The 24,853-nt window shown below is 33.4% G+C and overlaps 1 pseudogene; it reads left to right on the top strand.

The window, feature by feature from the left end:
* Positions 1-18,173: 18,173 nt before the first annotated feature.
* LOC112832534 (spermatid perinuclear RNA-binding protein pseudogene) lies at positions 18,174-19,485 on the top strand (annotated as a pseudogene).
* The last annotated feature ends 5,368 nt before the right edge of the window (positions 19,486-24,853 follow it).

The raw sequence follows: 24,853 nt of genomic DNA, 5'->3' as shown, positions 1-24,853 counted from the left end.
TACAAATACAAAATGAGGTAGAGTTTTAAATGAAAGTCTCCCATCACTAGGTTACTTAGAGTTCGGCTCAAGCGTGAAGACACATGTGGGAAAAGGGAGTATTTTGACAAGTATCTGCTTAATAATCATATAAATAGCTTTGTTACTTAGAAAACTTTTACTTCATCTGACCCAGACTGGCTATACTTGGAAAACTGATAAATTCTATTCCATTTTTCTTTTGTCTTGCTTTATCTCTTTTCACTGGAGAAGTGTGTGGGCAGCAAATACAAGCATCAAAATATTCAGATACTGCAGACCAGTGAATTAAGGATACACTCATTGAGCCAGTTTTGCTTCTATAAGACATGCATTTTAATTGTAACTCATAATATTGAAATTTTATAAACCTAAGGCCAAATTGGTATAAAATTTCTTTCCCATGTGCAAAACTTTACTGGGGTAAAACATTCACCATTCAGACTGTCAGTGTACCAAGTGCAGATGTACAGAACATCCTGAACTTGACTAGGGAGGACTAAAGAAAAAACCAATTTCTATAATTATTTGATAACTATTCCAGAGCCTTCACAGTCACTGCAGCCTATTAGCAGGTGCTACCTTACCCCAGCCAGCTGTCAATACCTGCTGTCACCACTGCACATGCAAAATATACACAGAAATACAGCAAATAAAGTCCCCTGATACCTTTCACCATCATGTTTTAAAGTTAGATGGTGTAAACCTTATCTTCATTCTGAGTCATTATTCTACAATGAAGATATACAAGATGCAAAAGCTGGCAAAAGTCACTTTAAGTTGGTTAGAAATTTGGTCATTGATATGCAAGCAAAAACTGTTGATGAGTTTTCCACAAGTTAAATTATGGGGAAAATTTCCATGAAATTGCATTTATTCTCACAGTATGGTTTCCTCTTTTTAGTTACATGTTTTTCTTTGATTGCTATGTTATTTACAAGACCACAGGTCAACTCTCTTCACCTTTCTCTTTTATAAATTCTCTATATAAAATATCTATGGGATAGATATACTAAGAAATAATTAAATTTAAAAACTGATGAATTCTTTGCCCCTGTAGCAAGTTAAGGTACAAAAAAAAATTTCAAGATCTTAAACTTCCTAGATTTTACTTCTGTAAAATTGACTCACATATCGTTAAAGCTGCTTATTTTCCCCAAGCTGTTTTCATCTTAGATCTCCCATGAGGTGTTTCTCTTCCAGTTTCCTTTTCAACTGGCACATGTACAACCTTTCTAAATTCCTTACTCAACAGTTCGAGCAAACATTATGTTTATTCCTACTCAATTGATCAAATTTCCCCCAACTATATCTTTAAATTCATGTCTACCATAAGAACAGATTTGGAAGTGATATTCCTGGAAGTGGTAACTTCATATCAAAGTCAATTTCTTTATACAAATTCTGGCTCAGGGGAGTTTGCTCCTGTGACTGGTCACACACAAAGCAACAAGGTCCAACAATAATACTTGAACAGAATGAATTTGAGGGAACAATCTTCTTAACAAATAATCCATTCTACTTCCAAGGTCAGTGTTTTTCAGTGTCAGACCTTTTCTCTGAGGACTTTATTATATCAGAGAGTTTCCAAAGGGAGCAAAAATAGTCTTTTAAGTATTTTGAGCTCTATCTCATTCCCCCTCTATCTGATAATCAGATATTAGAGATTTATGTAATAATGCATCTGGAAGAGATTTGAAACTACGGTTTCCTTTTTGTTGCCTTTTCCCTTGTGCTTGAAAAATAAGTAGACTCTCAAATGACAATTTACTTCCCTCTAGGTAAAAAAAAATTAATAAGCAAACAATATATTCTGATCTTTCCCTACACATTGGGGTTTCAGGTTCTGAAATACAGTGTTTGAAAGGAGAAAGTTTTTAAAATCCTTTTCTTCCATTTTAGTCAAGTAAAATGTCATTTTATGTTAAATGATTAACTTGATTTGTTCTCTAGGCATAATTGCATGGATTTAGCTTTTTTTCCAACCAAGGAACATGGAGGGATTTAATAATCTCCTATATATAAACCAACTTAAAAAATTTCTTTTACTTCTATTAAAAAAATCTCTTAGGTAAATATTAACCCCATATTTCTTGAGACCAAGATATTTAAATAACTTGACAAAGTCTCAAAGCTATATATTTATGTACCTGCAATAAGGCTTTTCAAGTCCATAATCATATTGCAGATGAAACTCTGTGGCCTGAACTAATATAGGAAGAGTACATGGATTAAAAAAACTAAAATTATATTGGCACTTTCAGGCACTGCGCTTGGAGAAGTTGATGTGTTGTGGTGTTCTGAGTCATGGAAGAGGTGAGATCTAATAAAATTAAATATATTAGTTCCATTGGAAGTACTAAATCTGAGAATCCTATTAATGCTATAAAGATATTAAATTATAACATTATATGCACCTGGATAAAATTTTGTATATTTTGTTCAAATAATACTGCTCATGTCATGAGATAGCATCAAGTACAACATCATTACCTTAAGTACAAGGTACTTTTTGACATCATTCAACATTAAAAATTCTTTTGAATGCAAAGCTGGGTTTATAAGTTTTGCAGCATATGCCAATTTATACAGCATTTGTGTTAAGTTGATTGTTTTTTGTATTAGCAGGAAAATAACTTTTCTTTGTTTTTATTCATAAGGTGGTTTGCTTTCAACACATAATTTCCATTTCTGATATGAGGTTAGATTACTGTGGTCACTTGTTCTGGAGTTTTCTTTATGTTGTCTTAACATGGAAGTTTCTTTACATTATTTAATCATACATGTAAATTATTTTACTTCAATATACCTCTATATTATTTAGTTTGCTAAAATATTGCACATGCTCACGTATGATTACAAAACTCTGGTATCTAGGTATTCAATAATGCCTATAAATTTATTAGGTATTATTTCACTTGTAAATTACTATTTTCATGCAGTGGCACCCTGTTAAGGAGTGATAGCATCCATATTGTTATATTTTCTACATGATTGTATTGATTTTTAGTAGAATTTCCAGAACAGTAAAACTCCATTGGAAGTTTTGTAAATTGTGATATGAGGGGGCTAGGTCATCACCCTCCACAGAAAACAAGCATAAAACTGCAAAAACTGTCCCCTGAAATCATAATTATTTCAGACTACTAAAATTCAACCAAATACCGACAACAAATTGAGAAACAGTTATTCTTCAAAATTCCAACAGTACTGGCTGAGAATGGTGACAAATCTGCAGCCTTCTTGTTGGGCTTCCCCAACAGCTTGATCAGAGAAAGCTCTAATTTGATCTGTGGCCGAGAGCAAAACCCAGAAATTTTGAAATAAAAGATAGAAGACTCAGTTGAAGGCTGAGGGACAGTAAATATTAGTAAAAGCATGTTTTTGTTATCATTGTTGTTATTGTTGTTTTGGCTAAAAGTAGCTGACTCAGTTATAAATATTACAAAAACTTAGTTTCCTAATCCTGAGGTTCTAGGTTAAGTGTATGATGAGAAGAAGAGTGGTCAGAACTTAACAGGGAGATTTTAGAAGTGACACAGAAATAGAAATGCTTATATGAGTTATCCAAATATTTCTGGATGATTTGTATATCCAAATATCACTTTGCAAGTGTGAAGAAATCTAAGAGAACCCTAAAAAAAATAGAAGCCTAGTAAGATTTGAGAAATGGCTTTGACTTTGAAGGTATTTCTCTAGTCACACATAACTTGGTTTGCTAAAGGTAGAAGCATTATAGTCTTGAGGTTTATGAGCACAACATCCACTTGACTCATTGGCTGATCACTAAATTATGAAGATATCAGTGTAAGTCCTCTTGACCCTCTCCAAAAAAAGAAATAGGCTAAGCAAACATAACTAGAGCTGCACACCATGAGAAAGTCTGGTTCTATCATTTAATTTCTGACAAGATAATAAAACAAAGAGCAAGAATGCACAGAAAAATAAAACAGAATCCAGAGTTCCTATAATATATCATTGGAAACATCCAGGTTTAGGCAAATTCCTAGATGTACAGAGAAAAGTGTGATACTTGCTCAGGCAAAACAATAAAAACAAAAAAAAACCTTAAAACAACTCAAAATGGTCTCATCTTACGTATGCTGGAATTAGTAATGAAGACTTCAAGTGGCTATTATAAGTAAGTCAAATAAATAAAGAAAATATATTCAAACATCTAAAGAAAAATATGATAATGAGATTACAAATAGAGACTCTCAAATAGAAATGGAAAGTATAAAAAAGACAAAGTGGAAATTTCAGAGATAAAAGTTATAATAACCAAAATGAAAATTCAATAGATGAACTCATCCACAGATTTGAGATGGAAGATGAAAAAATATGAACTGATGACAAATAAAAACTATTCCAAAGAACAGAGAGAACAAAGATTGAAAGAAAATAAATAGTGCCTCAAAGATCATTGGAACAATATCATGTATTTCAACATACATGAAATGAGTGTCTCAGAAGGAGAGGAAAGAGAGAAAGTAGAAGAAAATGAAGAAATGGCCAAAAATTATTACTCATATTTGATGAAAAACTTGAACTCACAGACCCACACTCAGACGTATAATGGTCAAACTGCTCAAAATCAAAGACAATGAGAAAGTCTCCCAAGTCATAAGAAAAACATGACTGATAACATACAAGGAAAAATGACTACATCAATGTCTGACTTCTCAACAGAAATAATAGCGATTAATAGGCCCTGGAATAAAATATTAAATGTACTGATTGTTAAGGAAGAAATAAAACTTCTCTTTCTTGGCAGGTAAAATACATACAAAATAATTTTGTATGTAGAAAGTCATAACGAATCTACAAAAACAGCTTATTAGAACAAATAAACGAGTTTAGGAAGGTTGCAGGATACAAGATCAATACCCCTAAACCAATTGCGCTTCTGCCTAATTAGCAAAATAAATTTGACAATGAACTTTAGAAATTCCAATCAAAATAGTACTGAAATAGAATAAAATATTTAGGAATATATTTAATGAAAGTGGAGCAAGAACCATACATTGAGAAGACCCATACACATTGATGATAGAATATGAAGAAGACAAATAATTGGATATACCATATTTATGATCTGGAAGATTCAAAATACTAAAAAGTATATTCTTCCTAAATTGATCCATAGATTTAACACAAACCCTACCAAATTCCAGTAGCTCTTTTTTCCTTGGTAGAAATTTATAAGCTGAGCTTGAAACTTAAAAAGACATGTAAAGAATCTAAAATAAACAAACAATTTGGCAAAAGGAAAAAAAATCATTGTTGGAGGACATATACTCCCTGATTCCCCAGTTTCTTATACAAGCTAAAGTAATTAAAAGAGATTAGTACTGGCACAAGAATAGACATTTGGTTCAATGGAACAGAATAAAAAGTCCAAAAATGGCCCTCACACAGATGGAGAGTTGGTTTTGAAGAAGAGTACCATGGTAATTAAGTGAGGAATGAATATTCTTTTCAATAAATGGTAAAGAAATATTGGTATATCTACTTGTAAACAAAAAATGAACATCAATCTCTCCCTCACACCAGACAAGTAATCAAGTTACAATAAATTATTAATTTAAATGTAAGAGCTAGAACTATGAAATTTCTAGAAGGAACCAGAGTAGTAAAAATCTTTGGGACCTTACCACAGGCAAAGATTTCTTATGTATGACACAAAAAGCACAAAAAAAGAAAAGAAAAATGACTAAAAAGATTTTATTAAAATTAAAACATTTACTTATCAAAAGACATCCCTTAGTATAAAAAGATAAGCAATAGACTGGAAGAAAATATTCACAAAACCTATATCTTATGTGTCCAAAGTATTTAAAGAACACTTGAAACTCAAAAATAAGAATTCAAAAATTTCCATTAAAATGGAAAAATATTTTAGTTGACAACCCCATCCTACAAAAGATTATTGAATGGCAAGAAACACGTGAAAAAATATTCAACGTAATTAATCATTAGGGAAACACAAATTACAATCACAATGAGATACCACACTAGAATTCATTGAAAGAAAGAAGAAAGAAGGAAGACTGGCATACTAGTCTGTCGGTAAGAATGCGGAGAAACTAGAACATGAATGATTCATTGGTGGGAACATAAAATGGCATAGCCACTTGGAAAAAGCAATTTGCTAATCTTTTAATGTTAAATTTACATTTACCATGTAATCTAGCCACTCTACTCTTCAAAGTCTATTCTACAGAAATGAAAATACATGTCCACTAAATTCTTTTACACAAAATTAATAGCAGCATTATTTAGAGTAACAAAACATCTGGAAACAACCCAAACATCCACAAGCTGGTAAATGGATAAGCAATATGTGGCATATTAACATAATGCAGTACTATTCAGCAAAAAAAGAAGGAACTACTAATGCATGCAATAACATAGATCAATCCGAAAAAATATGTTTGCTACATGAAAGAAGTCAGATACAAAAGACTTCATATTATATGACTTATATGGATTTTCTGGAAAAGGCAAAATTAGAGCGACAGAATCCAATGCATGGTTCTGGAACTAGGTGTGGAAGTGGGCATTTACTGTGAAGAGCACAAGCGGATGTCTGAGGTTATAACAATATTCTAAAACTGCACAACTGTACACAATTACTGAAATCATTAAATTGTACTTATAAAATATTTTAATTTTATTATATATAAATTATACTTTAATAAAGCTGTTGAAATTCTCTATTAAAAAGAGAGAGAAAGAAATTAAGATTTGGGGTTCTGATTATTGCATCATATTAAAATGATTTATGTACATGCTGTTTAACATTTATTGATAATCTGCAATGTTCTAGGTTCCCTAGGGAGATAAAAAAAGTCTCTGTCCTCAAGTCATGATAATGACCAAGGTAGAGAAAAAAATAGGAGGCAAAAAATGAGATAAAAAGTTAATATTGAGATAGGAATTGCTATAAAAATAAAAAATTAATTTTTTATTGATTTTAATTGAGCATTCCAAAGAACACTTCAGAAAGAGGAGTGTGCCTGTTAGATGTTGAAAAATATTATAGGACTTAAAAATGCAGAGCTGGGGGCGCCTGGGTGGCTCAGTCGTTAAGCATCTGCCTTCGGCTCAGGTCATGATCCCAGAGTCCTGTGCTCGAGCCCCACATTGGGCTCCCTGCTCAGTGCGAAGTCTGCTTCTCCCTCTCCCACTCCCCCTGCTTGTGTTCCCTATCTCACTGTGTCTCTCTCCGTCAAATAAATAAAATCTTAAAAAAAAAATGCAGAGTTGATGTGGAAAAGACATTTATCAAGGAGGGAGCCCCATGAGGAAAGGCATGTAGGCTCTAAACATATCACATATCATATCATATTGCTATAAAAAAATAATAGGAATGTCTCTCTAGTAAAGTAATAACCTGCAATTTTCTTTTAAAAACAATCTTATTAAGAAGTATACATTGGCAGCCTTTTTTATTAAAATAAATGGGCAATATAAATTTATATTAAATTTACAATGTCAAAAATTAAATTACCCTGATCTTTATAACTTCCCTTGGGTTTCAAATATCTTTTTAAATCTCCAACCAAGCACCTATAAATCATGTTTATAGACCATATATAATCTCTAAGAACTCATAATAGAGGTGACCTTTGCAAAGGAAGATTATGATCATGTAAATAAGAGAAAACCAAGGAAATATAATTAAATCATGCAAAATTATAAGTAGGTGTACCTTTTTAGGAAATCAAGGACATAGCAATATAGATTAAGAAAGCAAACTAAAAAGCATCTATTCATGTAGGAATATTATTTTTTAACAAAAAATTTACAGTGGGGTTTTCCTAAGGTGTTACATTTAACAATGAGCTACCAATAAGCAATTAAAATGAATTTATTTAATTTACAGAATAATTACAGAATATAATTTATAGAATTTACCTATACTTAAGCTCAGAAATAAATAAATCTCATTAGAGTAATGGAGAATGTACAATAGGTTCTTGAAAGATTGCCTGATGGAGTTACTGCTTCAGTCAGGTCTCCACATTTCTACCTTTTTATGGTCCACTCCATCATGCAGCTTCTGAATGTTTCACTCTGAAAGTCACTCTGAGGTTAAGTTCTGATCACACATTTCTTAGGTGACCTGCAAAATGGCAATTCAGGTCTGATATTTTGGAAGTGTTGGTTTTAAAAGATGATTTATCTTTTTATAAACATGATCATTTTGCTGATCAGAATCAACACTGTCATACAAGATAAACGGGCAAGGTGAGTGAAGAAGATATATTTTAAGTCTGAGAACTTACTACATTGACTATATAGGTTCACAATTTAAAAGTAAGTTTGAATATTTCTGTTGCTTTTTGTATTTTCATATTATATATATTTTTATATTTATATTCTTTTATATTGTCTTCTGAACACAATACAAAGTTATAACATACATACTTCTACTAGAGAAGACCCTGAAGCTTACAGAAGGCTAAAAGAGAATTTAAGTGCTTATTTGTAACTTACTGCAAATCTTTTTTTTTTTTAATCTTATTGCTCTAAATAAGATGTCTTTGATTGGTTGAAATGAACTGAATAAACTGGAGATACAAGAGTCTCAAGAAATTTCTAGATCGTCTGCTGCATAGGTATTGGCACTTATCTAGAAATACAGATGCAGGTGAAAGTGAAAAATAATTTCAAAATATTACCATGATGAAAAAATAAAAAATATGATAATAATGTTAATCTTTATGATTCATATATAAGACTGGGTAATTTTAGCTGTACTTACTCCCAAGCTTTAATTTTTATGCCTTTGCTAATAATCAACATTGATTTACACTGAACAAGCCCCATCATTTGCATACTACTGGTACTATATTTTCCTACTCATCATTGTTAAATGCTTAGGAAAAATTGCTAGTCTTACAGGGTAACATAAAATAAAGCAATCATTTTTTTAAGTGAAAAGACAGTAGCAGGTTTTAACATGGGATCATCACTTTGGATAGTTAAAAGTCAAGCAAGTATTGAGACAGTGTATATAAAGTAAACTAAAATATCTCAAAACGATTTATATGAAAGCTAAGGAAAAGAATGTATAACTGAATTATTCCAAGTATGCTATATACCTAGTAAATGGTACTGCAGAGGGGGTGTTTTTCATTATGCTATGATTTTTTTTTTTTCGGTATCATTCCAGTTTAACAGTTTTCCTCTATATCTACTAAGTTTGAGGTATAATAATCAGGTAAAAACATTTTTAGCATTCCTAATGAAGAGATATTTAATGTATATGTTCATCTTTAAATAATTGTGATATGAAACTTATTATATGTACTCTGCATGTAAAACCATATTTTTACAGCAAAATAATAGAAAATTGTTTGAATATAGTCTTTTATGTGCCTACTGATGATATACTTTGACATGGGCTGAAAACACACATCTGTCTTCAGATCAGAATGCAAAAAACGTACTTTTAAAAACACATTTGCATTATTACATGAAATCCTTTGCTATAGATAAAAAGTCATACTCCCAACTCTCCCAAAATTAAAATCAAACTTCAGAGGTAAATATCCTGGTGGAATTCCATAAACCTGTGTCACACATCAGACCTGAATCCCTACCTTAGGAGACAGAAAGTTTCCAGCGTGTAGATAAAAGCTTGCAACTGGACAAATGTACACTCATTTTTGCCCAGAAAGAAGAGACTGAAATGTTATTGCTTACACTTACTTATCCATATCAATAGAGGGGAACAAAAGAGGGGATAATATAAAACCATAATTAATAAAAATATATATTTAGTTTGCAATGTGTTAGATTGCTTTTTTCCTACTCATCTTACTAATGGTTTACTAAAGTGAATTATTAAGTTTAATTGACAGTATTTTGGCACACACTTTCTGAGCTGGCTGGAATGGCTGAGGTAATAGCTGAGTAACATTCTGAAATAAAACTGTTATTACTATCTTGAAAACAGAAACTTTTTTACTTACATAAAAACGGCAGGTCCACATATTGTGGTACCTGAAATTTATACAATTTTGGAGACCTTCTTTAAGTAAAATAATACAAGTTTACAAACATAAAATTAGGTACAAAAGTAAATCTTAACTGAAAGTGGTCTTAACTGATTGTAGTCAAATATCTCACTGCTGCAAATTTTACAAAAATGTGTGAACACATTTCTAGAGCCCTTGAAAGAAGCCAGTACGAATGAGGGGCCCCCAGCTTGATCTTCATTAGCTTTAGTACAAACATTCCATGAATCTACAGGCCATTTGAAATGCACTTCCAGGCCTAAAAATGCATGGAGATGACAATTTGGATGTTATCCATCTGGATGTCAGAGAGGAAGTCATGAGATTGGATGGGATGACAGGAACAACAGAAGTTGTTCACAACTGAACAGGTCCTTTATCAGGGCACAGAAGAATTGACTTGTAGAGAATTATTTAAGGAGCAGTGGAGTTGAGCAGTACAGAAATGTGAGCATGGGAAACATGGCAGCAAGAAGATATTTGTACTTGCTGTGATAATTTTTAAACAATATAAATGAACGAGGCAAGAGTTTAGACTAACTTAATCCCAAAGTTCCAAACAAAATTCCTTCTATTTCTGGGTGTGCTGCTGAGAATTTTTCTTGATGGTAGAGACCAATAGTCTGAAAGGCAAGCTAGTGGAACACAAAAGAAGAGAGGCCTGGTGGGACACATCTTTGCGTATACCATCTTCAAATCCTGACGAATGTTAACATATAATGACTCAGTTGCCAGAAGTATTTTTTGCCCTGACAGTGTTGAGTTACATAGACTAATAGTTCTGAGAACATAGCAGTCAATAATCTTTTAATCTCTTGCTCATAAAAGTTATTAGTCCATTGCTGGAATTTAACAGTGGTTCTTCTTTAACACAAGCCATATTATCTATTAGAAAGTAAACATCTTGTGCCTTAGGAAGAAAACCTGCTGTGATTTTATGTGGCTCAGAGAATATTCCCTATGTACATTGTTCATTTAACCACTTTGCCAATACATGAATCCATCAGGATTATTCAAATAAGAAAAGGGTAGTGTACAGCTCGTTCCACACATTCTTTTCTATTATTTTTCCTTCTTATTACAGTGTTAGCCAAGAAAAATTCTATTCTTTGATTACTTATGCAATCTTGCATTAAAAATTATATCTCAGGTTTATTTTTTAACATGTATCCCAGTACTGGCTTATGTAGGTTATGGAAAACTAGATTAAACATTTCTACTGCACAGAGCATGATGAGAATAAAAATGTAATGTCAATAATAAAAATAGAATAAACTTACTGATCACTTATGTGCTAAATACTTAACATCCACAATTTGTAGCTATTACTATTTACTCCAATTTTAACAGATAAAGAAACTACATTTTTGTGAGCTTGAATAGCTTACTTAAACTTATACAATTAAAAATATAAAATCCCAACACTTATATAAGGCTCAGTATATGCTAGACATCAATCTAAATGATTTATATATTAATATAATTATTATAGTAATACTAGAAGATAAGTAATAATATTATTTATTTGTTTCTTAGGTGAAGAAACTGAAGCAAAGTGAGATAAGTAACTTGGCCAAGGTCACGTAGCAACTAAATGACAGACTCAAATGGAAAGAGCCTAGATGTCCATCAACAGATGAATGGATAAAGAAGATGTATATATACACACACACACACACACACACACACACACACACACACACAATGGAATATTATGCAGCCATTAAAAATGAAATCTTGCCATTTGCAATGACGTGGATGGAACTAGAGAGTATTAAGCTAAGCGAAATAAGTCAATCAGAGAAAGACAATTATCATATGATCTCAGTGATATGAGGAATTTGAGAAACAAGACAGAGGATCATAGGGGAAGGGAGGGAAAAAATGAAACAAGATGAAACCAGAGAGGGAGACAAACCATAAGAGACTCTTAATCTCAGGAAACAAACTGAGGGTTGCTGGAGGGGAAGGGGAAGGAAGGGATGGGATGGCTGGGTGATGGACACTGGGGAGGGTATGTATTATGGTGAGCACTATGAATTGTGTAAGACTGTTGAATCACAGACCTGTACCCCTGAAACAAATAATACATTATATGTTAATAAAAAATTTTGAAAAATAAAATAAAAAGAAAAAGTTAGAAAGGGCTAGGAGTTAATGCCTAGATATTTAAGCTAGACTATACAGGTCATATTTTGTAGTATTTGTCGTTATAATAGTGGATAATTTTGTTACCTTCCCGGTCTCAGTTTCTTCACTGTAAAATGGAGTAGTAAAATATTTCATTTTAAGAATTAAAGTTGTGGGGTGCCTGGGTGGTGTAGTCAGTTAAGCGTCTGACTCTTGATTTCTGCCCAGGTCATGATCTCAGGGTCCTGGGATCAAGCCCCACAACCGGCTCCACATCCAGTGGGGAGTCTGTTTGAGATTCTCTCTCACTCTCTCCTTCCACTCCTCCACCTGCTCATTTTCTCTCTCTCTAAAATAAATAAATAAAATCTTTAAAAAAAAAGAATTAAAGTTGTCCTTTCACACAGTGCTTATAAAGCAGTGACTGGAGCATGGTTAGCATCATATAATGGTTTACATTAACAAATAGGAAATAAAATGGAGTTCTGTAATACATGGCGAAATGATTGCACACAATAAGTTGTCATTCAATTATTTGATACATCAACACTGTATTTGATCTTTCTTTTAGTTAAGGTACTTATAGTAAATAGTGGCTTCTCTAAAGTTATTTCATTTATCGGTTCTTTTTAGCTCTTAAAGGGGTTATTGGCACCTATCATTGTATGGAAGCACATATTATTGTTGCTAGACTGGTTCAAAGTGAAATTTAATTTTTCACTAAAGGCTCTATAATTTCATATTGTCTAAGGTATAAAAGCTAGTTGTACATAGCAGTGACTTTAAAGGTATTTTACAATTTAATTGGCCTTTTCTTCTCTTTTTTTTTTGAATTCACTGCAGATTAAAGTAGGCATTATGGTTTTGATGGAACAAAAGAGTTATCTTCAAAACATGTCACAACGGACTGGGAAGCTGGTAATAAAAAGCTGCTAATAAGGACCCACTAATAAGCAGCTCCAAGTACCTCAAAATAACCCTACCATGGGCTTTTCCATCCCCCAATCCAACGTACAAACATCAAAGAGAAAGAATACGGAACAGAATTGCATATTGATTATTACCTGCTTTTTTGTTTTGAGGATCTTTTGTCGTGCACAGTTTGAGAAGCTTAATATGTATAAAAGAAGGAACGTCGCTTAAGAGTAATGAAATGTGAGTCCTATTATTAATAGAATGGTTCTATCCTACTTCACAGGCTGTAAGAACTGAAGTAATGTTTCCATTCTTGCCTTCCTTTCTTCCTTCCCTTTCCCTCTTTCTTTCCCTCTTTCTCTCTTTAACAGAAACCTGAATTGATAGAATTTGTGATGTGGGAGTGCATTCCAACTAAAATCACATCTGCAATAAGGTTGATGATAAATCTTTCTGGATGGGGCCCAAACATGAAACCACTACACTGAATTGGCTAGTCAGTGGATATTAGTTATATTGTGGCCCAGTAACTATTTTCCTCACATTTAGTTCAAGAAAAATCATGCATGTGCCCATTCTCAGTCGTGTATTTTGGGTGAAGTTCCATCCATGACTTTTGACAAGAATTGACCAAGTTTACATGAACAAAGTCTCTTAGAATCAAACCATCATATACTTTGACTTCTGTGACTAGAAAGATCCTCATGTGACCAATAATGGTAAATTAAAAATAACTTTTGCTTGAAATTTAGTGAAAGGATTTTTCCTCTTACTACTGGAAAAGACGTTAAGAGGTTTTGAGGTCTGGGGTTTCTGCAACCATAAAAGAATCTGTAGGAGTATTAAGTCAACTTGGATGAATACAAGGAAGAGATTTCCCTTAACTCAGTTTACCACCTTTCAAACTTTTGAGACCTTGCAAGAGGAAGAATGTTGATATTTGACAAAACACTTACTGCAAAAAAATAATTAACTTTAACCATTTCACTTCCTTAAGAGTAAAAGAAAAAAGTTACTTATCTGTAATTTTTGGGTGCTAAATTTTAAGACCCATATTTTTCTTCGTATTGAAAGGCAAACATATTATAAATCCAATTATAGGTATTACTGAAGTTTAACATTTCTATTGTGATCAGCAGACTTATTTCTGTTAGTTTTTTTTGTTATTTTATTTTATTTTTTAATATAACCCATTCTCCTAAGAGCATCTCTGAGTGTGTTGTGAACATAAAAGCTAGGTATATAGAATACAACAAATGTTCTGTAAGTTGAGAAACCAGCTGTCACCTCTTTGTGGTCTTTTAAGTTTCAGTTCTCACATCACTAAATTTGAAAGAACGAGCAGCATTAAAATATAAGTTGGTTATTTTAAAGCTAGTTTTTAGAGGAAATTGACAATGAATTCAGCTACATGTATGTCACATAGTAATTGAATGTATTACTACTAAACTCTGACTACTTTCTTGAAATGTGATCCTTAGTATATGTTTCCTATGCTTTATCAGAATCTAAATACCTGTGGTAAAAATCAGAATTAGAAACATAATAAGTGAATGATAAAGCAATGCCTATATACCATACTTTTAAAATAAATTAGTGAATTACAGCTCCAGAAATGACAAAGTAGGTTGTACTGGAATAACCAGCCCAAAGATAACCCTTATAAACTCTGGTGGTGGGGGGAACCAATATACAAAGGTATTAGAGAGCTATCCAAAGCAGGAAGAAACTTTAGGTTATCCAGTACTTCACAACATAAGTTAACTGGGTGAGATTTAAGCACACACAGCTTTCCTCTGAAGATATTCCCCAAGTTATGAATAGAGAGGCTAGAAGTCAAGTGGAAAGATACAATCCTATCAGCTTAAGGTTTCACAAGACAGAATTTTAGGTAACTAGAGTATCTAGAAATTAAGGAGATAAATCTCAGAAAGAAATCCTATAGGGCCTGTCCCCAAATATATCCATAAACTCCTTTAAAACCATGGCTTACCTCTAAGCTGAGCACCCATGTGGGACATTCCAAAAAGCCATGTGGTAAAAATACACACACACACACACACACACACACACACACACACACACACACACACACACACACAAAGTCTAAAGGACTGAAAGACTAAGAAGAGATTTCAGCTTTTGCCCAAAAGAACAGGGATAGCATTTGGAGTTTGAGTCCTGTCATATTAGAGGTGTTTACTAAAAACCTTGAATTTTCCAGAGTTTGTCCTAATAGAGTATAAAACCAAACCTCTGCAAGTACAAGATGAATTACCAGTACCTTAAATGTCTGCTTAAATGAAAACAAATCATCATCAGTTAATAATAAAATCCAGGAACTCTACAAAGTGTTATTTACAACGTCTAATATACAATAGAAATTTATAAAATGTACTGATAAGATAATATGACCAACTGTACAGGGAAAAAAAAAAAAGACACTAGAAACAGAGTAAGGGATAACCCAGATGTGGAAATAGCAGACAATGTCTTTAGAGAAAATATTACAAATATGTTTAAGGACTTAAATGTAAACTTGGTTAAATTAACTGAATATAAATGCAGAGAATCAACAGCAGACAATCCAATGGAAATTATGAATTGAAAATTACAAATCTGACATGAGAAATAAAATTACTGGATAGGCTTAATAGCAGAAATAAGAGGGCAGAAAAATGGGTTTTTAAAATAGATGAATGGAAACTATATAATGTCAAGAACTAGAGGAAAATGACTTAAAGAATGAAGAGAAGCCCAGTGACTTGTGGAGCAATAGCAAATGTTCTAAGATATGTTGAATTAAGCACAAGAAGTAGAGAAGTAGAAAAATTGGGACAGATTTTACCAATGTGATGATAATCATCAAATAAATCTAAAAAAACAAACAAACCAAAAAGTTCTGCAAACCCCAAACAAGGTAAATTTTTTTTAAGCTGTATGTATTAAAACAGCTGAAATGCAAAATAAAAAAAATAATCCAATGAAGGCAAATCAGCATCTAATAAAAAAATAAGGTATATTCCTCTTAATAAATTTATATCAAAACCTTTCAGCAACTGTGGATAGAAGGCAAGGTTTTCACTAAGATGAAGAGCATTTTAATGGTGAAATATTGAAAATCTTTTCATTAAATCTCCCAAGTAAGGAAAATAAATCTCCTCTCACAATTTTCTTCAGCACTGTATTAAATGTGCCCATCAGTGCAATAAAGGGATAAAAGACATAGACATAAAGATTGAAAAGGAAGAAATAAATATTCTTTATTCCCAGATGACACAATTGCTCACATAGACAATCCAAAGAAATTTATAGACCTACTACTAGAATAAGTGAATTTAGCAAGATCACAGTTCAATATATTATAATTATTTGTATTTTTTTTAAGAGAGAGAGAGAGAGCAAGCGCACACACCTGCGCCGGTGGTGGAGGGGGAGTGGCAGAGGAAGAGGAAGAGGAAGAGGGAGAATCTTAAGCAGACTCCGCACTCAGGATGAAGCCTGTTGTGGGGCTCCATCTCACAATACTGAGCTTATGACCTGAACCAAAATCAAGATTCAGATACTTAACGAACTGAGTCACACAAGCACCCCATAATTATTTGTATTTTTATACATTGATAGCAATTAGAAAAGAACTTAAATTCCATTAACACACACATCAAAATCCATTATATACACATAAATTTAGCAAAAGATGTGTAAAACCTCTACATGGGAAACTCTAAGAGATTGTTACAAGGGATCAAAGATGACCTAAATAATGAGAGACGTATCACGTTCATCAATTAAACAACTTAATGTTGCTAAAATTTTAATTGATCTAAAAAGATTAAATGCAATTTAAATTAAAATTCCAACATGATTTCTTGTAATAATTGATGAATTGAGGTTAAGATGTATAGGGATATTTAAAATATCTTGAATAGCCAAAAATAATTTTGAGTAAAAAAAAAAAGTTTCAAGACTCACACTACTTGATTTCAAAACTTAATATTCTTTACTATGAAGTTACAGTGATCAAGAAAATGTGTTTGTGGAGTACGGATGGAAAAATAAATTGATGGAACAAATAAAAAGTACAGGTACACATATAAGGCCAATTGCTCTTTGACAAAGACACCAAGCCAATTCAATAGAGAAAGAAGAATATTTTCAAACGTTGGTCTTATGCCTGCTGGATATCCATATGGAAAAAAAAATATTTCAACATCTACATCAAGTTTGATACAGGGGTGCCTGGGTGGCTCAGATGGTTAAGTGTCTGCCTTCGGCTCAGGTCATGATCCCAGGGTCCTGGGATCGAGTCCTACATCGGGCTCCCTGGAGCCTGCTTCTCCCTCTGTTTCTCTCTCTCTCTCTCTGTCTCTCATGAATAAATAAATAAAATCTTAAAAAAAAGTTTGACACAAAAATATTTATAAGATGAAATATGGACAGCACAAACTAAAATAAGAAAGCTGCTAGATGAAAACACAGAAGTACATTTTAAGAACCTTGAGGTAAGAAAGGATTTCTTTGAACCAAAACACCCAATGAAAGAAAAAAAATTGTATTCCTCAAAATTAGAATTTTTCATCCAAATATACCTTTTTTTAAAGAAGACCACAGAGAAAATTTTTACAATACATGCATTTGATAAAGGACTTGTATCAACAATACAAAGAATTCACACAAAGCAACAAGTTAATTTCAAAATAATTAGGCAAGAGGCACTTCGTAAATGAAGATAAACAGATGGCTAATAAGCACATGGAAAGATGTTCGACAGCATTCATCATCAAATTAAAACCACAATGAAATCATTTCAAATCTTCTAGAATTGCTAAAACTTGAAAGATTGACAACACTAAATGTTAGTGAAGAAGTAGAGCTATTGGCACTCTCATGTTGCTGGTGAGAATGCGAAATGGTACACACCCTTTGCAAATCTGGCAGTGTCTTAAAAAGTTAAATATATACCTCTCCATGATCCATCAATTCTACTTTTAGATATTTACATAAAAGAAATTAGAAAAAAAAGTATATCCACTAAAGACTGTACAAAAATGTTTGTAGCCGCTTCCTTTGAAGATGGATTGATTTGAAGATGGATTAGGGGATGATAAAAATCCCAATAAGATGAAATGAAACTTAAGGAAAATTCTGGATAGCAAAGCAATAGACCTTATGAATGTACTAATGAGGCTAAATCAGATCAGGCCCGGGCTTCAACATAAGCTTGTGTCTCAGTCTGGCCCCGTCCATGCCCCAGGCTTCACAATGTCTGTAGATGTGGACGGTACAACATATGAAGCCTCAGGGCCATCCAAGAAAATGGCAAAACTTCATGTAGCAGTGAAGGCATTACAAGCAATGGGATACCCAACGGGCTTTGATGCGGGCTTTGAATGTATGAGTTCCGATGAAAAATCAGATAATGAAGGCAAAAATGAAACAGTGTCTTCAAACTCAAACAATAATACTGGAAATTCTACAACTGAAACCTCCAGTACCTTAGAGGTAAGAACTCAGGGCCCTATCCTCACAGCAAGTGGCAAAATCCTGTAATGGAGCTCAATGAAAAAAGAAGAGGTCTTAAGTATGAACTCATCTCAGAGACTGGTGGAAGCCTTGACAAATGCTTTATAATGGAGGTAGAAGTAGATGGACAGAAATTCAGAGGTGCAGGTCCAAATAAGAAAGTGGCAAAGGCAAGTGCAGCTTTAGCTGCCCTGGAGAAGCTGTTCTCTGGGCCCAATGCAGCAAATAATAAGAAAAAGAAGATTATCCCTCAGACAAAGGGTGTTGTGAATACAGCTGAGTCTGCAGCAGTCCAAGCTGTTTGGGGCAGAGGAAGAGGAGCTCTAACAAGGGGAGCTTTTGTTGGGGCTACAGCTGCTCCTGGCTACATAGCTCCAGGCTATGGAGCACCGTATGGTTACAGCACAGCTGCTGCTGCTTATGGTTTACGCAAGAGAATGGCTCTGTTGCCCGTTATGAAATTCCCAACATATCCTGTTCCCCACTACTCATTCTTTTAGCAAATGACAGAAGCTAATTCCTACTGAACAACAAATACAGCACAATACAGAATGTTAGAGGAAAAGCCTTTTTATCCTGCTTTCTTTGAACACATACTTGATCAAAATTATTTGTAAAGAACATCTTTCCTACTTTTTGATTTTAACAAATGCAAATTTAGTTCTCTACAACTTGAAAACAAACAACAAGGAACTAGTTCTGTGAAACGGTACCTCACTTCCGGAAAATACCTTATACCAGCCCTTCTGTCCTAGGGAAATAAGTCTAGCAGTACAGAGATTGAGTCTTAGGAGGAGTATCAGATTATGTAAAATTAAATTTGTGAAGGATGTACAGAGTCTCAAACACTGATCACAAATAAACTGCTTTGTTGTAAAAAAAAATAACTTAAAATTACAAATAAATCAGTTACTGTCTTCAGAAGCCTGGGCAAACAAATTGTAGCATAATCCTGCAGTGGCCCACTACTCACTCAGCAGTTAAAAGAACAGGCTCCTGATATATGCAGAAATATGGGGGGAAATCTCAAAAATATGTATTGAACAGAAGAAGCCAGGTGCAAAACAGAATATTATCTAGGATTCCATTCATATGAAATTCAAGAATGGGCAAAATTAAGCTATGGTTTATAAGTGAAAAACAGAGGTTGCCTTGGGGGTGGTAGATAGCTGGATAGGTGAGCAGTGATGTGCATGCATATGTCTCAGAAACTCTCTGTAGGGGAAAAAAGTCTTAATTTTAAAAATTGTGATTTCCATATTGTAAATACTGACCTTGCCCTTTTCCAGCTACCATCATAAAGTTATTGAACACAGAGTCAGGAATGTGCAGTAACACACCACAATATAGTATTTCCACACAGATGTGACAGACAAATAACCTCAAGAGGATAACAGTAAAATGCAGTAAAATAATTAAGATCTTTTTTTATTAATTTTGTTTTAAATAAATTTAGTTGTAAGTTCATATAATTTGCTTTTTAATAATGCCTGTGTTTAATAACTAGCTCACAAAAATTCCTGAAATACTATCAATCTTGACTGGCAAATTTTTAGAAGCCATCTTCAGTGCCCCCTTGAAAGGGGAACATTTCTAAGGCAATGGTAATGTTCTATATCTTGGTAGGGACGATGGTTTCATGGGTGTGTATATTTATCAAAATTCATCAGTTCTCCACTTAAGACATATTCATTTTATGTTATGTAAATTTTACTTGAAAACCATATGTGACCGGTAATATATTTTAAGATATAGGTTCCTGAGGATCATAAATGCTTACTTTTCCTTGAGTCTGTTGAGTGATTTTATCCGCTTATTTCTAAATCAGTTAATTTTTCTGGATTGGAGTTATAATTTTTTTAAAAGATATTATTTATTTATTTGACAGAGAGAGACACAGCAAGAGAGGGAACACAAGCAGGGGGAGTGGGAGACGGAGAAGCAGGCTTCCTGCCAAGCAGGGAGCCCCATGTGGGACTTGATCCCAGGACACTGGGACCATGACCCAAGCCAAAGGCAGATGCTTAACGACTGAGCCACCCAGGTGCCCCTAGAGTTATAGTTTTTAAAATATTTTTATTAGGGAAAATATATAACAAAATTTACCATTTTAACAATTTTTATTTGTACAATTGCATTAATCACAGTCACAATGTTATACAACCACCACCACTATTTCCAAAATTTTTTCATCATTCCAAACAAACTCTGTTCCAATTAACAAATAACTCCCCATTCCCTCCTCCTCTTAACTCCTAGTAGCCCTAATATACTTTCTGTATCTTTAATTTTCCTCTTCTAGATACTTCCCAAACACAATCCAAATTCAAACAAAGTGATTCACTTATGTAACAATATTCTTTTTACATCCTACTATATGCCAACACTTTTAACACTCCTGTAGTTACAGAAAGGAGAAAAATATTTATCTTTGCCCTCATATGGTAGCTTTGATGATAAGTATTTTGTCTCTCTCTGTCACCAGGATTTTAGTGACATGTCGTTTCTAATGAAAACATACTAGAACTTAAAAAGATGACTAGAAATAAACCCTTTTGTTTCATGTTCCAAATAGCTATCCTGCAGGAGATGAAGATTAAAACATGGACAGAAATATTAAGCCTAAGTTTGTCCATCATCTTGGTCATTTGTTTTTCAACTTGAGCTCCATAAAAGACACAGATAAATTGATTTTATCATATCAGGTTCTTTCTCCAAGAGATGTAATATTATGATTAGTTCATTATAGAGAATCATATTTTTAGTTGAGACTGCTTCCTAAAATTGTGGATTCCTAACTAAGCTAATAGAACCTTTCAAATTTATAGTGCTTTAAACATTTATGCTTATGACAGTGTTGTGAGAGAAAATATAATAGGAAGTAATTTCATGTCTTATGACTGAAGAAACAAAGATTGTGTGATTTACCCAGTATCAGATGAAAGATGTGGTACTCAAATCAAGAGCAATTTAAGTACTATCATTACGGTTTCTATTGCATGATATGTGTAACATAACTATCCTTGGCCCTAAGAGCATTTGGAACTAATAATAGATCTATCAAAACTTTTATGTAACAAAAAAAAAATCACAAATGAATTACATAGTATTTTCCAACTTAAAATTTATATTTCACTTGTTTTTCATTTGTTGTTTCATTTATAAACAGGTTTATAAGCATCATTCATTTTAATGATAGTATTTATAGTCTGAAAATGCATGGTAAGCATAGTGAATCACTGTGTCACAAGGGTTAGAACATATTGTCCAACATTTTATGGTCTATATGGCCTGAATTGTGATGACTTTTTTTTTTTTGACAATGGGTTTTAATACCATTTGTGTGCTTCATTTAAATTTTAAAAAATGTATTAGTAAAATACATTTTACTAAATGTAAATGTATTAGTAAAAGGTAAACATTGATCTTATATTGAACAAATTAATCCCCAAAGTTGATGCAAACATCAGTATGTTAACATATACAGTGCTTCTTGTAATTCTTGTGCATATAAAGCAGCCTTTTCACAGATATGTGTGTAAAAGATCAGATGTGAACTACTTACTCAAGAAGGAAAATGTAGACCTTTTGAAACTACACGGCTGTTTTACAAAAGGTAAGTAAAATAAACAAATTCCTTTTTCAGACATCTTGTCAAAGTAATCACAGCCTAAATTTATCATAGATATTTTGGAGGGTTTGTTATTTATTATTTGGTTTAGGACTTTTTTGGGGGGTGGGGGGACGTCAGAGGGAGACGGAGAGAGAGAGAGAGAACCTTATACAAGCTCTACACCATGGAGCTGGGTTCAATCTCACAATCCTGAGATCATGACCTGAGCTGAAATCAAGAGTCTGATGCTTAACCAACTGAGACACCCAGGCGCCCACTGGCTTAAGACTTTTAACATTTGTACATAATACTTTAAAAGTATAATAATTATTTCAGTTAATTTTGAATTCTTTTTATGTGATCCTCAATAATTCATCAGGATTCAACTTGTCATTGGTAGATCATTTAACATAATGAATATACAGGAGATCAATTTGAAGAACTTAAAGGTAGTAAACATTTCCTCCCAATGGGTACTCCTTAATTAGGTAGATATTCTGTATAAATTCACTTATAAATTAGGTAAATGCCAAAATTATTTTTATATACCCAAACAGTATATTTTGTTAAAATTCACATTTTAAATTTTTTATACTTGCCAATATTAACTCTATATAAATATTATGTATTTATATTCTCACCTCTTTATGTTTGTTCTCTAATAGTAGCAATAACTGTTGTTGTTTTTGTTGTTGTTTTTTCATGTGCCAACTTGTTCCCAAGTCTGACAGTTGCTGGTCTTCTCATAGTATCTCTTTCATATTTTCATGCTATAAGAGCTGGCATACCAGCCAAGAAGCTACTTTTTCATCAGTTTCTTTGGGGGATGCTTGCCAAAATGCTGTGGCCCATACTCTTCTTTTGCACCATTTCATAAGCTCAGATAGCCATGATGTATTCTGTTTAATACTTTCTGGCAAAGGTTATTGGAAAGAGCTATGCAATCATCTTTCAGCAATATACCATTCACCATTGTGAGAGATGCCCTGATGTTCCCATATGCCCATAAGGCTTTTCTAGTTTCTTTTACTTTTTCAGCCAACTTATTCATAATGAAATTAATACACTGTTAACATCAGGTCAATGGCTATCTCCTATGCCATCCATCTGGACTTGTTTTCTGTAATAAGCAAGATTTTATGAATGGTTTCAATCTGTTTTTCTAGACCGGCAGTATTTTGGACCATACTACCAAAGTTAAGAATTTTATACACAAACTTGCAACAGGTATTTTTAAAGCATTGGTCATATTACCAAATTTGAACTTTGAGATCTTCATTATCCTGAAAATGAGAGCTAGTAAATTACAGAGAGGTCTTATATGTCTTTCATTTGATGATCCTGAGTTTCTAGGGTTTTTTTATTGAATAGTTTACACATACTGCTCTTGTCACTGTTAAAGTAGAACAGAGGTGATACCTGGGCAGATTTATTTAAGAGAGCTTTCAAGAGAAGAGGAGAGAGAGGGGAGAAGCCAAGCAAATGTGTGGTTTTTGCTAGAGATTTGCTATAGCAAGATTCCACAGGGACATTCGTAGCACTAACTGAACCAGAGTTGTTTCTACTTTGAGCCAAGGGAGACAGCCTTCAGTATCATTGTGTAAGAAAGTCATTGGCTGTGGTTTTCTGAGAGTGGCTAGGTAGATAATCTCCCAGTTGAACAATTAAGCAGCTCCTGTTTGGCCAGGGAAAATTATCCAGGAAAATAAAGCCCAAGTGTCCACCACAGGTGAATGGATAAGCAAGATGTGGCATACATATACAATGGAATGTTATTCAACCTTAAAAATGAAGGACATTCTGACAAACGCTACAACGTGAATAAATCTTGAGAACATTATACTATGTGAAAAAAACAGAGAAAGGCAAATGCTAAATTATTCTATTTATATGAGGTACTTAGAATAGTCAAAATCATAGAAACCGAAAGTAGAATGGTGTTTATCAGGGTTTACAATAATGAAAGGAGGTAGAACATCAATGGCTGCCCACCTCCGTGCCTGCACTTCTGTGATGAGAAGCAGAAGTAGGTGGCTAGGACACAGATCTTTGGTATCTGGAAGATAGGGTCCTTGTTGCTTACCCTGGCTCTGGCAAGATGTGTACAAAATACTCGAGGACACATACATAGTTCCCGTCATGGAGCTAAGGGGTGAGAGATGGGTAACCACTGAGGAGATAAGAGTTGAAATGTGCCAAAATTAATCTAATTTACCATCCAGTCCTTCTCCCTAGAAGTTACAAGTCTTCGATACACTCCACAGTTCCAAAGCAGTTACATCAGATTCTGCTCGTGTAATTATCGGGGTGGGGAGACAAATTCCTGGTGCTTCCTACTCTGCCATTTTCCCAGAATCCTCTCACATATCATGGCTTTGATTTAAAGATTTAAAAGTTTTTTTTTGATCGCTTCTCGGCCTTTTGGCTAAGATCAAGTGTAAAAGTTTTTTTTTGAGACAACAGATAACATTTGAAACAGTATAAGAATTTAAAACAAAGTGTAATTAAGTGAGAAAATATAAAGTACTGTTATAAATCCCAGGAGAGATCAGAAAGAAGTGAGTTCAGTGATGCAGGCTGATTCCAAAATTTTAATAATGTGTTTTAGACTTGATCTTGAAAGATA

Source organism: Callorhinus ursinus, unplaced genomic scaffold (genome assembly GCF_003265705.2).
Source record: "Callorhinus ursinus isolate GAN/ISIS: 27379988/994484 unplaced genomic scaffold, GSC_fseal_2.0 scaffold14, whole genome shotgun sequence".
Taxonomy (NCBI): Eukaryota; Metazoa; Chordata; class Mammalia; order Carnivora; family Otariidae; genus Callorhinus; species Callorhinus ursinus.
The sequence above is the reverse complement of the archived record's forward strand: the minus strand, read 5'-3'. Positions and strand labels throughout refer to the sequence as shown.